The sequence below is a fragment of the Saimiri boliviensis genome, chromosome 14 (assembly GCF_048565385.1).
Source record: "Saimiri boliviensis isolate mSaiBol1 chromosome 14, mSaiBol1.pri, whole genome shotgun sequence".
NCBI classification, from domain to species: domain Eukaryota; kingdom Metazoa; phylum Chordata; class Mammalia; order Primates; family Cebidae; genus Saimiri; species Saimiri boliviensis.
In genome coordinates, this window is record NC_133462.1 from 72,719,522 (window position 1) to 72,741,719 (window position 22,198).

The window sequence follows — 22,198 nt, forward strand, 5'->3', positions numbered from 1 at the left end:
TGCAAAAGGGAGTTAAAAGGGGACATAAATGGACATGAAAAATACTGGCTTTTATAGTTATCTCTTGACTTAAAAAAATACAAGGCAGTAACCAAAATATACTTTCTATAACATTTTAAGGAAGACTTGGCTGTTTATGTTGAACTGCTTATAAAAGTTGATAGAATGGGAAGAAAATATACCCTTGACTTGTGCACATTAGCGTGAGCATCTGAGCATAAAGTGCCACTTTATCAACACAAAGTCTATTTCATTTCAAGTTCCACTGCACTCCATTTCTGCACAGACATAAGATCATAAGATGAAGTTAGAGGGGAGAGGCAGTAATAGATTCCTTGAGTTGAACAGGGCTTCATAATGTAGTTATGAGACCTTTGAGAGTCATTATGAGGAAATAGATATAAATTCTGTTCTTAACTTTCAGCATGTAGCAAACTGATAAGAAAATGGCAAGAATAACTAAAGAATGCTAACTGAAGTGCTGTGATTATTGAGGACAGAGATGATAATAAATTTTACAGAGAGTATGGGGAGGCTTACCTGGAGTTAAGTCCCAGAGGATGGAAAGGATTGAAATGTGAGTAGTTGAGGGTGCTGTACTCCAGACCAGGAGAACTGAAAGAGAACAGGTAAAGAAAAGTGAATTATGGGTGGCATTACTGAAAGCCATAAAGAGTTTAGTTTGGTCAAAAGAAAGAGTGTGGACAACAGATAATAAATACTTTTACTGAGCATTGACGATGTGATAACTTCTGAGTAGAGGGCTCGATGTGCTATCTTGTTTGACTCTACAACTCTATAATAGATTATATCATGTTCATTTTATAGATTAAAAAAATGGAAACCCCTGAGGATTCTGGGCAGGAAAACTACTCATTTGGAGCTGTGCTCTGGAAGATTTGATGTCAGTGTGCATGATGGAGTATAACAGGGAATAGTGGAGATGGAAGGCCTTTCCATTGTAAAGGCCATAGCAGTAGTTCAAATGACAATTGAAGAATTTATGACTTATAAAACTATAATGGAAAAGAGAAGAGAAATGTGAGTGTGTGGCAGAGGTTGAATCCAAGGGATTGGTAAGCCAGCTGCAGGTGAGAGTTAAGAAAAATAATGATGTGAAGGTTTCAAACATAAATGATTGTAGGGATGGTAGTGGCATTAAAAGGAGAAAAGGAGGTCCCTGGGAGTATTGATAATGGAATTAGTTTGAGATGTACTAGGTTTGTAGAAAAGCCAGAGGTAGATCTCCAGATGATGGGATATAAGAAACTAGAATCCAAGAGGCAAAAATTTGGGAGTAGAAATGTAATAAGAGTTAACTCTTTCAGCATGTAGCAAATTGATAAGAAAATGGCAAGAATAACTAAAGAATGCTAACTGAAGTGCTGTGATTATTGAGGACAGAGATGATAATAAATTAAAAGAGTTAGGCCAGTAGCTTGACACATTTCACAAAATTGGCCACTGCATAAGGTTGTGTCAAAGAGACATAACAAGACTATCACACTCCCAAAATTTGAATTTCCAGGGTTATTTAAAATTTATCATATAATCCTTCATCTCAAAATTGTTTTGTAAATTTTAATCAAGTGAGGATAGCTGTTCAAAATATCATTCATTTTACTTTTGGGAAACTTTCATGTCAAAGCAATGAGGTGTGTGTGTGTGTGTGTGTGTGTGTGTGTGTGTAAGCATCTCACTTAACACCCCTTGGGCCCAACCCTTCCCTCTGTGTATTCTGAGTATTGATAAGAAAAGAAAATATAAGTTGCTGTGAGGAGGCCTTGAAGAGGCTATATTCAAAATCATTTAGAAGCAGAACCTGAGACATGGTTGAGTCAGACTACTCACATTGGCTAAATGGTGAAATTTTTCTTCTTACGTGGTAAGTCTTCCTAATGAGAAGCTTAACAAATAAAGTTTATTTTGTGTATAAATGTTCTCACTTGATGTGTTTTTTTTCCTAAAAACAAAATAGGATAAAAGCAATTTTCATGATATGTCCTCCAAAATTGAATAGCTAGTAACATTTTTTCCCCAATTCCTAAAGTAAATGACTTCCTTTCAGATCTAAAACATATATCATAATTGTGCTTTCTTTCTGGGGCTTCTGCCTTTTGTCAAATTAACAGCTCTCAAAAGAAGCACATATTTTCAGCTGACCTGCAGTTGGACCTAACATTTCTTTCTCAAACTCTCAGACATTTTAGTCATGGAGGAGAGAGGACACACTTCCAGAATCTGCTGTGTGTGGCCTGGATCCTGCTCCCTGGCCCCAAGCAGTTTAATCGCTCTACCTCACAGGGGCCACTTTTGGCTAATGAATCCTTAGCTCCAAGTTTTTCCTCTTCCTAATGAGTGCTAATAAAATGCATTTAACTCCACTAATGCAACAAAAACTCAGCATTATTTCATCGTATCTACTTAATAAGAACCTTGTTTAATATCAAATTACAGCCTGCTCAGCCAAAGCATTATACTGGGGGAAGTGGGACTGTGAGAAGGGAGTATCAAGTGCTGTAATTTGGACATTCCTCCTTAATATGCCCTGCAGTATTACGTGATTGCTTAATTCATTTAGCCGAGCTAGTCTGATCCATCTGCCAACTGTTGTGTAAAATTTACTGCAATGCTAGGCAACCAGTCCCACCACACAAGCTAGAAATATAGTATCACTTTTCCTGGGACCAAGTTATTAACAGTTGTTTGGGGAGAGGCAACAAGCAATGGTGCAGATACTGTTACAAAAAGGAAGACCTTCTGGATGTGCCTCATTTTATAAAATGGTTACAGCAAAGCCCATTTTTATTCATCAAAGTGTGTTTCTAATTGTTCATGGTCTAATTCCAGAGGCATTTCATCTCTACTTCAAATTTATCTTCAATGAGCAACGATGTCCAATCTTCTATTTCTCTTAGCTTTGAACTTCTCTATCTTCTTCTGAACCAGTCTCTCTCTCAAGAAACAATCAGTAACAAGTATCTATTGGAAACTTTCCATGTGAAGGAAAGAATCATTTTGTAATCTGGGTAATCATTGCTTAAATTAGATAAAGTTCCGTGTATACTGGAATTTCTTAAAGAGAAGTACATCTGTAGTCTCATTACCTGTAAACTAGAGGCAAAAACCTATCAAACATAGTTTCCCATCAAATATAGTGACCTGGAAATTTCTGATCTTCTTGTCACCTGAGAGACATTAAACTTGGAGACTTTTTCATCTACATTGTTTCTTAAGGCACATGATTCTATTATCCTTGATACCTGCTTGTTAAACTGGTAGATATACTTCTCTTGGATGTTGGAAGGAATTAAAAAGATTTGTAACTTATTGATGGATATATGAAGAGAGTTGGGGAACCTTAGAAGAGCTTCCTTCTATCTTTTTCTACTTATTCAGAAAAGCCAATTGTTACATATAGATAGGAAAATGGTTTACAAACTGTTTAGGTAAATTCCAGCGTAAAGGAGTAATAGTTATCTCTCAAAACCTTATAACTGGTCACCTGATAAGAAAATAGGTGAAGATGGTAGGACTTCATTCAAGACTTATCTTTTAGAGTTCATGTAGGAATTATTAAGACCAGAAGATTGTTGTTGCTCAATTTCTAGTAAGTGGCTTGAATCAAAATTTGGTTTTGCTAACTAACAGTGGTTAATACCCCTGTAACTCCTTAGTGGGTGAACTGGAGATCCTACATTCCTCCAGCCAAGGACAAGGCAGGTAATTATTGCCAGCTATAACCATGTTCCATAGCATTCCAACATCTCAGAAGAATAAATGGGTATTTCCACCTAAACAGAAGGTGAGCCTTTGTTCAAAAATAGTCTGGATAGGACAGAACTTTTTATATACCTTCTAGTAATACATTTAGTATTTCTTTTTCTTCCAACTTTGGTTTTTGTCAGAAGATAAAATAAATTTCAAAACAAAATGATGTATGATTGCAGATAATCTCATAGCCTATTAATAAAAGAACCAATATGTAGTATTTTTATGTGATAAGAAATATTAATATAAAACTAATCCTATATAATATTTTTCTCCTGATTTTTAAAAACGCTGTAGTTACAGGTCACCTGTTTATTTGCAAACAGTACTAAATACTTTTACAAATCTTCCAAGCTAAGTTTATTTTCAATGTATTAGTAGAGAAATGCATCTAGGTAGCTCTGTAGTTAGAGTACATTCATCCATATACACTAATGAAAAATTAACTTGGAGAAGCTTCGAAGAAAGCAGTCATGTACTGAGTTTTTCTTAAACAAAAAACCACAAAAATTTAAAAGGCTACCCTTTTTGAAATCTAGTCTTCTAGCTTTCATCCAAACGAAATCATCAGAAATAGTAGGATTAACTGATGTATAAGTAGAAATTTATTTCTCTGAGATATTGTACTGTTTAACTCATGTAACAGCGAGAAGAAGCTTCAATTACTTCAGGGAAGAGGCTAAAAAAAGAAGAGGTTTATTATGTTCCTAGTGGGCCAAGTTTTCTAAAGGTATCTTAGCCTCTGTGCTCCTAAAATAAAATACAACGTTACTAGCACAGCCTTGCCTGGGAATTAACATGCTTAGTTTTCTTTGTATCAGACATTCTGGAAGAGTTTCTTCTAAAGAACCAAGACTCTGGTGAGAGCTAAGAAAAAGAAGTTGTGAAATCTCTTTCAATCATAAACTTTCAAGGGACTAGAAAAAGAGAGTTGCTTTGCTTATAAAATGAAGAGGCTCATGTAGACTTAGTTTTACTGGTGTTTCTTTGAGCACTAACTCGTTATCAGCCTTGTATTTGTTAAGTGTCACCACCCATTCCCTATCAAAAACCTCAGTCATCTAAAACTCTTCTCACTTGTCTTTCACAGGCAACCAGCCACTGGTTGAGTATTGATAAGAGAAGAAAATATAAGTTGCTGTGAGGAGGCCTTGAAGAGGCTGTATGCAAAATCACTTAGAAGCAGATCCTGAGCCCTGGTTGAGTCAGACTACTCACATTGGCTAAATGGTGAAAATTTTTTTCTTATGTGATGAGTCTTCCTAATGAAAAGCTTAACAAATAAAGTTTATTTTGTGTACAAGTCTTTTCACCCGATGTGTTTTTTTCTCCTAAAAACATATTTCTTCTATATTCTTCTTTTCCTGCTTCTCTCAGATACACCTTCTTATTCAATTCTCCCCACACACCATTTCAAAATAGCTGTATTGAGATATTGAAATTGCCATTAAAAGTAATGGCAATAACTGCAAGAACTTTTGCACCAATCTACTGATTTAAAACCCAGAAATCTACCCAGTGTAGTGTAAAGTTTGATGAGTTTGAGTAAAATACATTTGTGTAACAGTCCCCACAATCCTGATTTAGAACACTTCCACTTCTCCAAAAGTTCCTTGGGGCACAGTTGCAATTAATCCCAACATGCTGAGTCTCTGACAACCACACAACGACCTTCTGTCTCTATGGATTGCCTTTTCTGAGCATTTCCTGTAAATAGAATCAGGCGGTCTTTTCCATCTGGTTTCTTTCATTTAGTGTGATGTTGAGATTCATCTATGTTACAGCGTGTGTCATTACCTTGTTTTTTTAATTGCTAAATCGGATTCCATTGTATGGCTATACCACAATTTGTCTGTGTATCCACTGATGGGCATTTTGGTTGTTTCCAGTTTGGGACTATTATAAATAATGATATTGTCGATATATAGGAGTAAAATTGCTGGGCCATATGATGAATATACACTTAATTTTTCAAGAAACTGCTGACACACACTTTTCTAAAATGGCTGTAACATTTTATGCCCTCCTGCCAGCAATGTATGAGTTCTCCAGTTTCTTTGCATCCTGGCTAATACTTGTTATTTGCAGCTTTTTTATTTTAGCCATTCTAGTGGGTATGTAGCTTGGATCTCATTGGATTGTACTGATTGGATTTAACCGAATGACTAAGATGCTGAGCATCTCTTCTCCTGCTTATATTCTGCCTTAGTTCACACCTTCATCCTTTCTCACCAGGAATACACATAAAGGGATCCATGGTATTTACAGCTTTTCTGTATCCAGCATACCTTCTCTTTAACATTCTTCTGGTAATAAACTCCTTTTGTCCTGTGGAGGCCCTATTACACACTATTCAAGAGTGAGAGATCCTGCCCTCCTATTCAGTGCCACGGGAATTAGAAAATAATATTTTCTAAACAAAATGATTGCTTTAAGATTTAGGTCATCACATTTCCCTTGAAAGAAGTTTTTCTGCAGAGACCTGGGAAATACAACTAAACCCACATTCTAATCTTGTTTGATCCAAGTACCCAGGACTAGCTAACCTAACAGCCACTGAAATTGTGGGAAATTGTGCACAACACATTCCGTGACTTCCTTGACTCTGTCATCCCCGCCCCTGGAAAAGGCTCCTCTTATAGACAGGATAGAAATTTGGCACCCTACTTACACAGCCTCAATAAATGAACTTATTTTATTTTACTTTACTCAATTTTTAAAATTTTATTTTATGTTATGGTTTATTTTCCTCAGATCTCCTTTTCTTGTCCTAATACTAACCAGGGGTCTCATTTGGAGAGAGGAGAATGACTGGCTATGACCCAGTGCTCAGGCTTGTTCTAACTTGCTTGGAAGAGTAAGTCTGCCAGAAACTTTCAGGCCCTGTATGGCCAGTGGTCAGACTGTTAGGTACTAGTTGCCTTTTACAAGCCTTGTAACTTTAGACAGATTATGCAACATCTCTATGTCTTAGTTTTGGGATCAGTAACATGGGATAGTAACAATTCCTACTTCATACAATTATGGCAGTGATTAAATATGTTCTACATCTTAAAAAGTGCTCATAACAGTGTCTGGCACATAGAAAATGCTCAGTAAGTGCTAATTACATGCGCAGACACAGGAGATACTATGAATGAACACCACAGGTAACTGACTGAGAGAATTGGCTCTGAAAGCTTAGAGAATTCCCTTGTCCTACTTGGCCAATTGACTGTTAGTTTATGATTCTTAAAGAAGAGCACTGTTGTTGAAAAATGTTATGGCTTTAGATCATCTAATCCAGTTTCTGATGTCAATCATTACTCTCAAGAATTTCTTCTCTACCACATTTCCTTCCACACACCTTCCTCCCCTCATTCAGTGATTGCCTAAAATAATCAGCTTGAAATGTAACTTGATGAAAAGCTCTTAACTGTCCTCACTGTTCTTTAATAATGAATCCTCCTTTGAATGAAACGCAAAAAAAAAAAAAGAAGAAAAAGAAAAAAAGACAGTAAGACATTCTAGATACTTTCCCTTTAGCCAAAGCCAGAAATTTTATACACATAAACTTCACATTTTATTTGGAAAAGCCTCTTTAGCAGATTTGTTTATATTATTGGTAAAATTATGACCACCACTACCTTTATAGAAATATATTTCTTCCTTCTTCATTCATTTATTCTACATTATCTGTGAATAGTTACTAGATAAGAGGTTGTAGAGTATACAGTATTTAATTTTTTTTTATTTTTTAAGGGCTTTGAATCTAGTAGGAGAAACCTTTTAATATTTATACATTTAACTAATGCAAAGTATCACATTACAAATACTGAATGAGTCCTACTAAAAAAGAAAGCTCTAGAAGTCTTGAGAAGAGTTTACTTTGGTGTGATGATCATGAAAGGCTCGGCAAAAGGTAAATTTAAGTAGGACATTGAAATAGGATGGGAGGAATTGCAATGGGAAGAAATTGCAGGAGTTAAGAAAATGCAATGTGATCAGAAATACCAGTGGACCCATCTTGCTGTGGGAGTGGAATTGTGATTTGGGCAAGCTGGAAAATATTTGAAAAGAGTTTCCATAGTCACACTAGATTTGCTTATTATAATAACAATTGTTCATATATGTGAAGATAAAGATACTGTCAAACTATTAACAAAATAAGTGCTTTGTAATCATTTTTCTAGTTGCATGTAGAATTTGGCACTGATCTACCCACACTGTCTCCATCTGGTCTATTTTGTGACCCAGAACACACAACTGTGTGGTAGCTGGTGTCTGAATGTGGTGCTTTGAAAAATAGAACTAACTGGTGGGTCATTGTATCTTCTTCTGCCACTCACAAAAAATAACCACTAAGCTCCTTAATTAATGTCATAAACAAAGAGAAATAATCAACAATTCTGTGATACTGATAGTTGTTCAAAGAGAGCCCACCATTCCAGTTTTAGTTAAGGAGATGCATCATTGCTGAAGCTAGTGGAATGATCCTAAAAGGAATTCGAGAGGGGAAAAAAAGCAACTTTTATTCCTATCTAGAGACAATTCCTTTGGCCCATGCAAGGGTTTTCCTCCAGCAATTCTGCCCTCTCTCATACCCCTGTTTCCAGGATTATTTCCATCTTAAAACAGCACCTTCTTGACTCACTCACCTCCCCATTTCAGCAAAACCCTCTAAGCTGTTTTCTACGCTGGCTGCCCCATTCCCTTCCATGCTGTAGGTGCGTTTTTACCTATACCTTTCCACAGAAAATGCCTTATTAAGGTAACCATTGAACTCCTTATTGCCAAAGTCAATGGTCAATTATTATTGATCTCATCTAACCCGGTTGTCTAACAGCATTTGAGATGATTGATTATTTCCACCTTTTGAAATATCTTCTCTACTTCTGAAATAATGTATCCTTGGCTTTCCACCTACCTTCTGAGTACTTCTTCTAAATCTCCTTTGCAAATTTCTCATTGTTTTCTTTACCCTTTTTGTTGAAGTACTTTGGAGTCAATTCTTGTAACTCATCTCTTTGTTTTAGCTTCATTCACTCCTCTGTTGATCTCATCCAAGTTAACGGTTTAAAATTCATATCACAAGTCCAGACTTTACTCCTTCACTCCAGATTGGAATATCCAATGGTCTAGTAAACATTTTCACTGGGGATGTCTGACTGATTTTTCAAATTCAGGATGTCCAAAACTGAATTCCACATCTTCCTTCTACATTTGCTCCTCCTACACCCGTCCTGTCTTCCAGTGTCTCAAAATAAAAATCTTAGTATTATCCTTCACTCATCTTTCTCTCATGCCCTATTTCTAATTGTCAAAACTTCCTGATGGTTGAACATTCAAAATGTAACAAAACTGCAATTATGTCTTACTACCTCCATCACTTACAACATGATTCTCACTCATCAGCTTCTCACTCATCAGCATCTCTCTCTAGACTTCTACAGTCACCACCTTGCTGATTCCCTTGTCCCTCTTTTATCTAGTCTCTCTACATGAAGAGCCTTTCCATTTCACTTAGACTAAAAGTTAAGCCTTCATGTTAATCTAAAATGCCCTGCGGAATCTAGCCACCATTAGCTCCTTCACATGGTATATACTCTGTCTCCTTCTAACCCACTCATCCTGGCCACACTAGCTTCTCCCCTCTTTCTGACCCATCGGGCTTGTGCACTGCTGGTCTCCTCAGCCTGCAAAGTTCTGCCCCCGGATATGCATACTGCTCACTCTCTCATGTCCTTCAAGTGTTAGATAGATCTAATACTAACCTACTAATGAGGCTCACCCTAAGTAATGCCCTTGAAATTGCAATGTGTCCCCAAACTCTTTTTTGCCTACTATATTTTATTTTTTATTGTCAAATTCCTTTTTACTTTCAAATATATCATGTATATCACTTACATGTTCTATTTTTTTTTCTTTTTTTGTTTTGCCAGGCTGTGAACTCCATAAAAGCAGTTTTTTTTGTTTGTTTGTTTGTTTTTACCGAGTCTCGCTCTGTCGCCCAGGCTGGAGTGCAGTGGCACGATCTTGGCTCACTGCAACCGCTGCCTCCCAGGTTCAAGTGATTCTTCTGCCTCATACTCTCAAGTAGCTGGGGCTACAGGCTCATGCAACCACACCCAGCTAATTTTTTGTATTTTTAGTAGAGATGGGGTTTCACCATGTTAGCCAGGATGGTCTTGATCTCCTGACCTTGTGATCCACCCTCCTCGGCCTCCCAAAGTGCTGGGATTACAGACATGAACCACTGCGCCCAGCCTAAAAGCAAGTTTTTGTGTGTGTGAGGAAGCTGTGTGTGTGTCTGTGTGTGTGTGTGCAAGGGTGTCAGTGTTGTTTCTTGATGTACTTTAAGAACCTGTTACAGACTATGTACTCAATATATAAATATCCAGTGTTGGTTGAGTGCCTTTTATATTTCCAGAAATTTTTCCATCTCTGCTAGGTTTTCTAGTTTATGCACACAAAGGTGTTCATTGTAGCCTTGAATGATCTTTTGTATTTCTGTGGTATTGATTGTAATATTTCTCATTTCATTTCTAATTGAGCTAATTGGATCTTTTTTCTTCTTTTCTTGGTTAATCTTACTAACAGTCTGTCAGTTTTATCTTTTCAAAAAACTGGTGCTTCCCCCCCCCCTTAATCTTGTGTATTGTTATTTTGTTTCAATTTCATTTAGTTCTGCTCTAATTTTCATTATTTCTTTTCTTCTGCTGGGTTTGGGTTTGGGTTTGTTCTTGTTCCTCTAGTTCATAAACACCCACCTGGTTCCCAAGGGCTCTTCTCAGCTAGGATTGGAATAGATCTTGGGACATACATGGGGACATATATTACTACACCATGATGGAAATGAGACAGATGGATTTTCTCTGTCTCTTGTCTTGAATGAGAGTGGGGCCAGGGGTCCAGATTTTGCCTTGATAGATCCAGCCAGTAACATTCTAAGGGAAGAGCACACACAGACACGTGTGCACATACACACAGACACAATTTTATCTTGAAAAGAAACCTAAGATTTGTATACAATGATGAGAAAGACTCTGTAGGAAATAGTCTGGAGTATGCCCTTTCACACTGAAGAGCAAATGTTATTTGCCTTTATCTCTAGTATAAGAAAGCAACACAATTTTCATAATAAAACAAACATAGGATTCACTGAGGTTTGTAGAAGAGAGAGGAGGACCTTAGAAGTACAGATTTCTGCTGCACTATACACAGCTGGTTTTAAGGGATGCCTACCAGATGGTAACATTTGTCAAAGATGAAACATTGTATTCACAAGCTTGGAGGCTGTACCCTGTGGCAAAGCAATTCCCTTCAGAAAGAATGTTGGGGAAATAATTTTTTCTGATGGGCTAAATTTATACATTTTTAATGATTGTGGATTTATTTCCACCTTGGGCCAAGATAATTTTAAGTTTGTTATACTGTTTTATGAACCGATACGTTCTGAATAGTGAAAAAGAGATGAAGTGGAATAAGGGAGGCAAGGAGAATGTGCATTTTGGGGAGTTGAGTTTCCTTGACACTGAAAGATTGATTCCAATGTAATCATTGGCTTGTGGTTTCATATTCTCTTTTAAGGGCAGGGTTCTTCATTCCTTTCTGTGTATCTCTGAGGTAGGAAATTGCTTGTGCTGCATTGGCTTAACTGATGAGTGAGACTGTGGCTCAGAAGATCATTTACCACCAACAGAAGCAAGCTTTCATCTTTTGGCAGGTGGATAGGGGGCTAGGATGGAAGAGAACATAATTCATTCCTGTGGATCACAGTATCCAGTCACTTCTAACCCAAGTCAATCTTTTTCCCAGTGAGAATCAGGTACATAGAGGGTACCACCAGGAAGATTATTTTAATTTATCCTCTTGCTGATATTCCTATCACTCTGGGTAAACAGAGCTTAGCATGGAAATGCTTGATTTGTCAAGTCTTTTTCTAAAGTATTTTTCTCTGTGCTCTGTCTTCCACCTCTGACACCAATGCACATTCTGGACAATTCTAACCTTCCTAACCAATAGATTTGATTAACTGTTTTCAGCATAGTCTGAGACTGAAGATTTTAAATGGATCCACTTCAATACCAACCAGTTAATGATCACCAAAGCTACTTATCTATTTGTTTTTCCCTATTAATTGACTTTCAGTGAAAATGTCATGATGTGTCAACATTTGCAAATTCCTGCCATGCTCATAAGAGGCGAAAATTAACATGCCTTTATGTCAGGCTTAATTAAGCACATGAAAGAGAATGTGCGCACCTGCTAAAGAACATGGAAGGGTCTTTCCTAAAGGGTATTTTGCAATAAGCTCTCATTTGTCTATGTAGTATCTCTAAACCATGTACCTGACTTTCATTGCCCTAGGGAAAATCAGTACTGGTATAGACCTATGGGGGAAGTGTAATTCACTGCCTCTAAACTTGAAAATTACCACCATATCTTACATGCTTTGTTCAAAATCGTCAACACCACGCAAATTAGCAGCTTATTATACCAGCATTAAATAAGAGTTAAAAAGAATGCGGTTTATTGACATTTGGGCTTAAGTTTGCATCCAAACGTATTCATTTTCCATCTCTGTGACCCATCAAATGACATCACCTCCCTAAATTTTTTTCATCATCTATAAAAGTGGAATTGTAATAATTCCTAAGGTGATGTGAAAATTAAATGAGATCCTGTGTATAAAGTACTTTCACATAGCTAGAATTCTATAAATGTTATAACAATTATATAACAATTATTATTCTACCATCCTGTTAAGCAAATACTTCTTCAATTATTCAATACATATTTAACTTTCATGTGGGTTTTAACCTGAACAGGTTATAAATGCCCAGAGTACTGATTTATAATGTGGATCTCTAACTTCAGCACTTAATATTATTTATGGTTGTTATCAATACATAATTTAATTTTATTTACTAATTACATTTCATAGTGTTCAAAATAACACTAAAGTCTTGGGAGCATGTAAATATTCCTTCCTCCTCAAGTAATGATTATATAATAATAGCTTATATTTTGTGCCTACTACGGGCCTGGCCCTATGCTAGGTAGTTTACACATATTTTCTGTAATTCTTAAGCAGCCTCATGGGACTGAATTGTGGCAAGTGTGATAGAGAAATCTCTGATGATTTTGGATAAGTAGATTTAAATAGCACTATGGAAAGTGATTAATTGGTAAATGGAGTGACGATATTTGTTTATTCATTCATTAAACAAATATTCCCTAATCTCCCTCTACATTCTAGCTGCTCTTCTATGTCTTTGGTTTATAACAATAAATAAGAATTGTCCTTGTAGATGGGGAGGCAGGTAATTAACTAATTCACAAAACAATAAGATAATTTCAGAGCATGGTAAATGCTATAAAGAAAGTAAAACAGGGTAAGAGTGTAGAGAGAATTTAGTGTACCCTGGGAGAATTAATAGATCGGTTGGTCACAGGCAATCTGTAGACGGGACTCTTGTGCTGAGACCTGACTTTGCACAATTTAAATGCTTGTTATTAAAGAGTACTTATTACAGAATATTGGAACCTGAAAAGATGTACATCATACTCCAGGGATTTTGCCATGAATCTAACAGAAATGAGCTGGAAGCAGCAGAAAGAGTGACTCAAGAGAGGGCCTAAATGAATAAATGAAAGAATGACAGTAAACAATACGAGGTTATATTTCAGCACACTAGGGCATCAGATGCCTCTGGTCCCTCATGCCAGACATATTGGCATGGAATGTCACTGGAAACCTCAAAGTTGTATCAGGGGATTTCCTCTGAGTACCTTGTTCCTTCTTTGAAGAGGGCTCCCTTTTGTCCATTTTCCTCACCTCTTATCCCTGAGAGCAGCATTTTTAATATAGTCAATGTTCAACATATGTTTGCTAAGTAGCTGTTGCTCAAGCACTTAAACTGCTAAAAAACAATGCTTTTAGAGAGCAAAGAATTATTGGTCCTTTCAAGTGGCTGAGTCTAATTAATAATCTGTCTAGCAGTTATATGACCTCAAGTTAATCACTTAACCTCTTGGGACCTCAGTTTTCTCATCTGTGAATGCGGATGATAACAGCTGCCTCCCCGGGTTGCCCTTGGGACTGGAGGAGGTGTGCGAAAGCCCTTAGTCATGTCTAACCTGAGGAGCCCTTGCAGGGGCGTCCATATTCTATCTCAGGGGATGAGAGGGCAGAGAGAACTCACTGCGCTGTCATCTTCTTCCCCAGTGCCTCCATCCCAATGCAGGTTGGGAGATGGGAAAAGGGATGGGAGTGAGAACCAAACACATTAGCAATGTCATGGTTGTTTATTGTTTTCACCCATGTGGTAATAAATCAATGCGAGGTTTGTCATTTTAATTAGTCTTCTTTCAGTCTGGGAAGTCAAGGCTGTTCAATGCTGATAGGGAGCTGAAAAATTACCTGAGAACAAGTGTCCGGAATGAGTCTCAGAGTCCCGGCTTCAGAGTGCTGCAGGTCACTGGAGATGGGAAGTGAAGAGCCCTCCACTTCAGAAAGGGGAAATTAGCGTTGGGTGTAAGGCTGACAGGAGTGAGTGGAGAAGGAGCTGAATTAATCTTTTCCTTGCTTACTGCTAGTCTAGCCCCATGGTGAGCTGCAGGTAAGATAGTGTGGAGGGAAGGGAGAGTAAGGTGATAAATTGCTGTAGATGTTTCTATATAGTCCGAAATGAGAATGCATTATATATATATATATATATATATATATATATATATACACACACACACACACACACATATATAAATCTCCAAAAGTTTGAGGAGCTATTGCCCTCAGTGGTGAAAACAGGGGGTAACTATGAAAAGCAAATCAAAGCTCTATTTTAAAATTTGGCAGAGAACATGTTGCCAAATGGATTTACTTGCCCTGAATTGGATTGTATCACAAGGAAGCCAATTTCCTGCAACACCTCAGAGAAGATTCAAAGCAAAGCCCTTGTAAAGTGTGGATTGTACAAGGATGTTCAGTGGCTTATTGGGGATTGTGTTATTCCTAACAGACAATAAAAGGAGAAATGACCCTGAGCCCTTTTAACACAGTCTTTGCTGATCTTCCTGAAATCTGCCATTGCTTCCTTCAGCAATGCCTAGAATGGCCATCAACTTTCTCCTCATGATCAAATTTGGCAGCAACAGGACGACTGTGCAGGCATCTCTTGGGTGCTCATCTTAATTCTTCCACTTACTGTGTGTCCCTGGGGAAATCACTTAACTCTCCGTGCCTTTTTTCCTTGTATGCAATGGAAACGAGATACTTATTCTACCTGCTTCTCAGAATTGGTTTAAGCATATGATGGCATAATATAAACTACAAAGCATAATAGAATAATAAAGAATTGCTGTTATTGTTATTATATTTTATTATTAATAATAAAAACTATGTCCTTCCATTTTAAAGAATTTCTAAATTCGGAAAACGTCTTAAAGTTCAGCTAGTCCAAGTTGTCCTCAGATTTCAGTCTGTTTGACTACTTCTCCATGAAGTGATAGTCCACCCTTTCCATAAAACTTCAGCTAGATTTACTGCCTTCGAAGGAAATCTGAGCCACGTTAAGCAGCTCTGATGTTTCCTACTCTAATGATAGAGTTGACTAGAAATCTTTAATTTCTATCCTAAAGTATTAGTTTAGCCTTTTAGAACCCTAGTCTCTTTTCCAAGATGGTAGCTTTTAACATGTTTTAGCAGAGCTCTTGCTACTAAATCTTCTCTTTCCCCAACTGAGGAGCCAGAGCATGTTCAAATATTCTTCAAGTTATACAGTTTTGGGTTTTCTCATCATTCTAATTGGTCAGCTCCAAATATTTCTGTATTCTATTTCTCTCTTAAAATGTGCCTTTTTCAGCTGAATATCCTGGTATGTGTGTCTAAAAACACAACTTGATATTCTCCCCAACCAGATTTGCTCATCTTTCCCCAAGTCTTTATCTTGCTTTTTAGCACAAGTCAAATGCCTTAATTACTTTGTTTTTTCTTTCCTTTTTGGTTACCTGTCACCTGTCTTCATTCTAAAATCTGCTCCTTCATTAAAGTCTTCCCTGAATATTGTTATCCAGAACCAATGATCAACCTCATCCTTACAATCTTCAGACACTCAGGACAGTAAGTGCTCTGGGGAAACAGAGCTGGAAAGAGAGGCAGGAAGGTGGGCATGCTTGATTTTTGTCAAGGAAAGAGGGGAACTGATTCCAAAACCATGAAAGATGGACTTCTAGAAAAGAGGCTAAATTTCTTCTGTGTTGATCTAAAGAGCAAAATTGAGACCAGTCAAGGAAACTTGAACAGGGAAGTTTCAGCTCCCTGCTGAGACACAGTGGAGAACAGCATAGGATATGGAACAGCATAGATCTGGGTTCAAGTTTGAACCTGCAACTTCCTGATTCAGTAGTCTTAAGTGATTTTCTCTGTCTCTTCCCAGCCTAAGCCTCTCCTTCTACAAAATGAGGTGAATGTTACCAACCTCATACGGTCCTTTTTAGGACTAAATGGGGTAAGGCATTGATTCAATTGGCCAGGCCCAGGACTCTGTGTCCTGGGGTCTTTTCATTGCTGTGCTAACTTGTCCTGCCTCTATTCAGTTTACAAGTCTGCATGATAGATTAAATTCATGTTCAGAAATATTCACACCTTTCCCATAACTGCATTGGAAGAACAGAATTTCCTGTTCCATTCATGGTGAGCTTGTCTATGTGAATTATTTTGGTCAGTGAGATAATAGCATCCATGATGCAGCAGGCTTGAACATCTTTATGCTTCAACGTACACTCTTGAACTTCTGCCTCTTCTGTGGAAAAAAAATATATGGCCAGAACAGACCATTCATCCCAGGAGGAGGATGAAAGTCATGGGGAATGGAACTGTACCACTAGAGCCAAGGCCACCCCAAATCAGCAGCCCCCCAGTTGACCTCAACCTGATGCAGATTCATGAATGAGCCCAGCTGAAACCAACAGTACTGCAGAACCAACCAGTACACTCGCAAGCTGCATAAATGCATTTTTGTATGCTCCTGAGATTTTGTGGCTGTTTTATATACAATGTTATTGTGGCCATAGTTATTTGAAATAACCAGTAAAAGAAAATGTGAATGGCTGACAAGGCTCAATGTTTCCCTCCCCTGAAAGACATGGGAAGCCAATATTTTTATTTTTTTAATAAATATGTAAGTGAACACCATGTGCCAGGTCCCCAATTGTAGCTAATTTTCAATTGTACAAGGGACTCTGCTCTAAAGAAGTCTACTTAAAGCAGTATAGAATTATACTAGAGCCCCAATTCCCTTGACTTAAAATTATTAAACACAAAGCACAACACAGTCTGCTACATGTGCGAGGCTTGTGCAATGCCCCTCTTTTTAAATTTCTGTGCATCTCTGCCTGGTGGACTCTGGACATCACATTGTTTTCCTAGTTTCTAGAACTGGTCAACCTGAGCATCCTGGAAAATCCCTGTAATGTTGGGTAATGAAGTAGAGTTTTACTGGGTGGAAAGCTATTTCCTTTCCTTTTCAATAAAGTGTCTCAAACTCTACTCCCTAGTCTTTTCCAACTTCCAAGATAATTCCAGAGGAATCTGGTGTTACATGATCCTCTGAAGAGCAGAGGCAAAGAGGGAAACTAATAAGGTCTTTTCTTTCTTTTCCTTTCTTTCTTTCTTCCTTCCTTCCTTTTCTTTCTTTCTTTTTCTTTCCCTCTCTCTCTCTCTTTCCTTCCCTCCTTCCTTCTTTTCACTTAGCTGTGCCTCCCTTAGAATGGGGATCACAGCAGGATTGCACAAGGCCATCACTCCTGCTCTCTGAAGGCTGGGGCTGCAACTGCACAGAAGAGGGTGCTCTTGTGCAAAGCTGCAGCAGGCTTCCTGGGAGGAGGTGAAGTTTACTTGTTCCTTGCTGAGCGGATGATTCATTGCTCATGATATTTGGTAAATGTAGTCTGCATTAGTGCACACATATTCTGCAACAACAGATAAAAACCCCAAACAGCAAAAACGTCAGGAAACTTATCCGTGTGGAGGCTGCACATCTATCATCCTCTGCTGTTCTGATACGACATAGCCAACTTTTATCAGCATCCTTCCCTTTTACCCTGTCTGACAGGGCTCTTTAAATGAAAATTATCAAGGAATGAGGACAAAAATAGTATCATCCTTTTTAGAGTTTTCAAATTGCTTTCACCATTTGGAAAATAACTGTATATCTATTAACTCATTTGTCACACAAGTATTTATTGAAGGCCAGTTATTCAGCTTTTTCAATGCTTTTGGAGAAAGAATTGAAGCTCTTTCCTTACCAATCAGACCCAGATGACCTGATTTCTGCTTCCCTCTCCAATCTAATCTTATGCTAACTGCCTTCTCTCTGGCTCTTTTCAGCCTCAGGCTTTTGCTCTCATATTTCATTTTACTAGAATTTTTTTTCTGGTTCATATTAGGATTTATTTGCTTTGTTTTTCTCATTCTCCAGGGCTCAGCATGAATGTCATATTCTCAGAGTGACTTTTCCTAAGTCTGTATATTAGTCAGCGCTCTCCAGAGAAACAACCAATGGAAGATACTGATAAAGATATAGTTATAGATATGTTATCTGGTGATTATAGAGACTAAGAAGTTCCAAGATCTGCAACTGGCAAGCTGGAGACCCAGGAGAGCCGATGGTGTAATTCAACTCAGAGTGCCAGTCAGGAGGCCATTAAAGACTGACTTCCCAGCTGAAGACAGGCAGGCAGAGAGAGAGATTCTCCCTTACTCAGCCTTTTAGTTCTATTTATGCCTTCCATGGACTGAATGAGGCATTATATAGTTTACTGCTCCCAGCAGTCAAACACCTCCCACCGGGGTCTGCCACCAACACTGGGAATTACATTTGAACATGAAACTTAAAGGAAACAAACATCCAAACCATATCATTGGGGAAGCAAAAAATAATTTGCTATTGCAAGGACAGAGAATGGGGAGGTGGGCACAAAGCATGACCGGAATAGGGAGCAAAGATTCTGCCATAGGGGCAAGATGAGATGGAGGGGACATGGCAGGAAGAAGGACAGGGTCTGCACAGTCAATTGAAGGGGACAGATCCTTTGTAAGGAACTGGCACGGCTGGAAGGGAGCTGTTAGAGACCCTGAGCAAATTCAAGCAAAATAAAAGAGGAGAGAGTAAATTCTGGGACACTTCAGAGGTAGAATTATATAGCCTGGTGACTAATTGAAAATGGGATGATAAGGGTGAAAGCCAAGAAAGTCAAGAATTACTTCATTGAAACTTTGAAGCAGGAGCTAGAGGAATAATAGATTTGGAGGGAGTATTTGAAGAGCAATGTTTTCTCTAAGTTGAATCCCTGAACTCACCACCTCACCTGCACTCCTCATGGTCAGCCTCTCAATATTCACACTGTGGGACTTTTCTACCTTCCTGCCATGCCCCCTCCATCTCATTTTGCAAAGAGTTCCACAGGAAGAACATATACCACTGAGTTTGAAACCTTTGTCACATTCCAGAACAGCTCTCTTTACAAGAGGCACCAGAGAATTCACTCATCCTCCTCTCCATCATTATCTTCTTCCTCTTTAGGTCTACTACACATACTAAGTCAATTAAAGTCTATACACACCTAAGTGAAGTAAGCACATCATTATCCACTTGTTACAATGGAGAAAACTAAGGGACAGTGAGGTAAGTGACCTGCCCAGAGAAGTCAGACACGGTGGAAGTACTTTATGTATATTAGTGCTTTGGTCTTCTCAAAATATTTGGAGTAGCATTATGCCCTTTTTACAGGAACAAGGAGCACGAGGAGTGAGAAGGAGGTTACATCAGTTTCCCCAAACCATCCAGCCCACAAGTTCTGGAGCTGATAAGTGAAAGTACAGTTTCTAAGCTGGGGTGCATAGAGGAACTGATTCAGAGAACACCTTTTCTGTGTTCAAAGGCAAAGAACATAAAGAAACAGAAAACATTTTAAAAGTTGCAAATAATAGTGGGTACTACAAGTGATGCTTTAAAGACACAAGTTTGAACTGTATAGGTCCACGTACATGTGGATTTTCTTCTGCCATTCTTGAGGCAGCAAGATCAACCCTTCCTCTTCCTTCTCAGCCTACTCAATGTAAAGGCAAAGACGATGAAGCCCTTTACGATGATCCACTTCCACTTAATGAATAGTAAATATAATTTTTCTTCCTTAAATCTTCTTAATAACATTTTCTTTTTTCTAGTTTACTTTATTATAAGAACATAGTATATAACACATTAAACGTATAAAATACGCATTAATCAACTATGTTATGGGTAAGGCTTGCAGTCAACAGTAGGCTATTACTAGTAAAGTCTGAGGGGAGTAAAAATGCAGATGCGTATTTTCTATTGTGTAGGAATTGGCACCCCTAGCCCTGAGTTGTCCAATAATCAACTGTATTTATCAAGCACACACAATGGTGTCTCCTGTAAAGGGCATTCTCATTCCTGTGTTACAGATTGAGGATGTGAGGACATAGCAATTTGCTCAAGGTCCCATGGCAAACGAAAGAGCCAGGATTCAAACCTACATCTGACTCCTGGGAATTATTCAATTATGGAAAAGTAATGCAGTCTAGAATCATGGACCCAGTTTTGTTTTTGTGGCTCACTCAGTGTAGGCTATTAAACACCACTTTTACCTTCTTAGCTCTTATTTCTGAGGGCAAGTTTTACAAACACTTTTCCAGCCCACCACCCTCCACATGCCCTCAACTTCAATTAGGTCTAAGATTGGACCTTTTCCTCCAAAATCTCTTTGATAAAATCTGCAGATATTTACATGTTATCACTAAAAAGTGAGAGCTGAATGGTGACAACACATGGACATTTAGAGGGGAACAACAGACACTGGGGCCTTCCAGAGGCTGGAGGGAGAGGATCAAGAAAAATAACTAATGGGTGCCAGGTTTAATACCTGGGTGATGAAATAATCTTTACAACAAACCACCATGACAGGGGTATACCTATGTAACAAACCTGCACATGTACCCTGAACTTAAAATCAAAGTTTGAAAAATTTGCAGATAATATCAGGCCTCAAAACACCACCTGGGCAAAGGACAGAAGACAAATGTCTCCTTTTACATAGGTCTGAAAGAATCTTCATATGGAGGGAGGTCAGGTTACTGGGCTTTTCCCCAGCATTCCTAGGAATCATTGTCTCTAGGTATTCATTTTTATTGTCTAGGGATACAAACTGAGACAAGAAAAGCTTCTTAAGATGATAATGCAGAACACAAATCCAAGAGTAAATATGTTAACTGTGAATTTAGTCTTATCTGCAAGCTCGCTTTTCCTATATGTAAAAATACCGTGAGAATCTTGAGTAAATGCGAAACCATCTTCTAGTTCATGGGCCTCTGCTCCCACTGCTGCCCCAGAAACATTCCTTTCATTCTATTAGTGCCACTGCATGACCAGTTGACCAGAGTGGGGTGACAGATTGTGGGGGAAATAAATTTTTGAGCTCAGGCCTCAAGCACCAATTTAAGAACAAAATTTCTGTCCTAACCTCAGCTCTTTGTGTGTGTGTGTGAAATTGATAGATCTGGATTGAAAGGACCAGAATATTGGGCAGCAGACTAAAGCTATATAAAATGCCACATAGATGCCATTAGCCTGTTAGTGACTTGCTCTAAGTACATGCTTTCCAGGTCGCTGGAGAGGAAGCACAGCAGGGCACAGCTGGTATTCTTCTGTAACCTGGGGTCTTATTCTTCATTTTAGACTGAAGTGAATGAGCTACTTGACTCATTTGTAGGACTTAATTTGTGTGTGCCTGGGTCTTAATTTATAAAGGTGACTGAGTGACAACATGGAGAGGTAAATGCCACTGAAATAATGTATTAGTTTTACAGTTTTTGAGAGAAGGAGGCATGGTGGGCTGTGCAGGGCTACATGGGGAAGCACCAGTTTGATCAGTAGGAGAAGTGGGAGTAAGGGGAAGACATAGGCGATAGCCTTTAGTGAGGTTTCCATGGGAAAAGCAAGGCAGGGCTGCGGAAACAGCTTAAGACACTTTAGTCTGAATAATTTCAGCAGGCTTTGGGGCATAGGGACTGTCTCTAGTTGTTTGGTACCAGGCCCTACCTGGTTGATTTAGGGCAGGGGAAATATATCTTGGTGTGTAAAAATTTAAAAAGGTGGTTGTGGGTATAGATCTATAGATCCAAGATTGGTTGGAGGGTTTAGAATATGATTGTTATGGACCTATGACAACTTAATCACAAAGAAGATATAAATATATTTGGTCATTAGTTTGGTCCTATAATTAATCGATGTCAAATAAACAAATGTAGAATCTATGAAAACAAAGACTACCATGGCAGAAAACCCTAAAGTATACTTCTTGCATGGCTCGCTTGCATTTCTCTATTCCCCTCACTACCCCAGGTCAGCAGGAAGGGTAAATGAGT

At 38.3% G+C, this 22,198-nt stretch overlaps 1 long non-coding RNA gene across 1 annotated transcript in view; it reads right to left on the minus strand.

Moving 5' to 3' along the window:
* Window positions 1-22,198, minus strand: part of LOC141581082 (uncharacterized) — a 117,332-nt gene that overhangs the window by 35,650 nt on the left and 59,484 nt on the right. The window contains exon 2 of the long non-coding RNA XR_012513576.1: window positions 541-615. This is a non-coding gene — a long non-coding RNA (uncharacterized LOC141581082). The remainder of the gene's footprint in view (window positions 1-540; window positions 616-22,198) is intronic.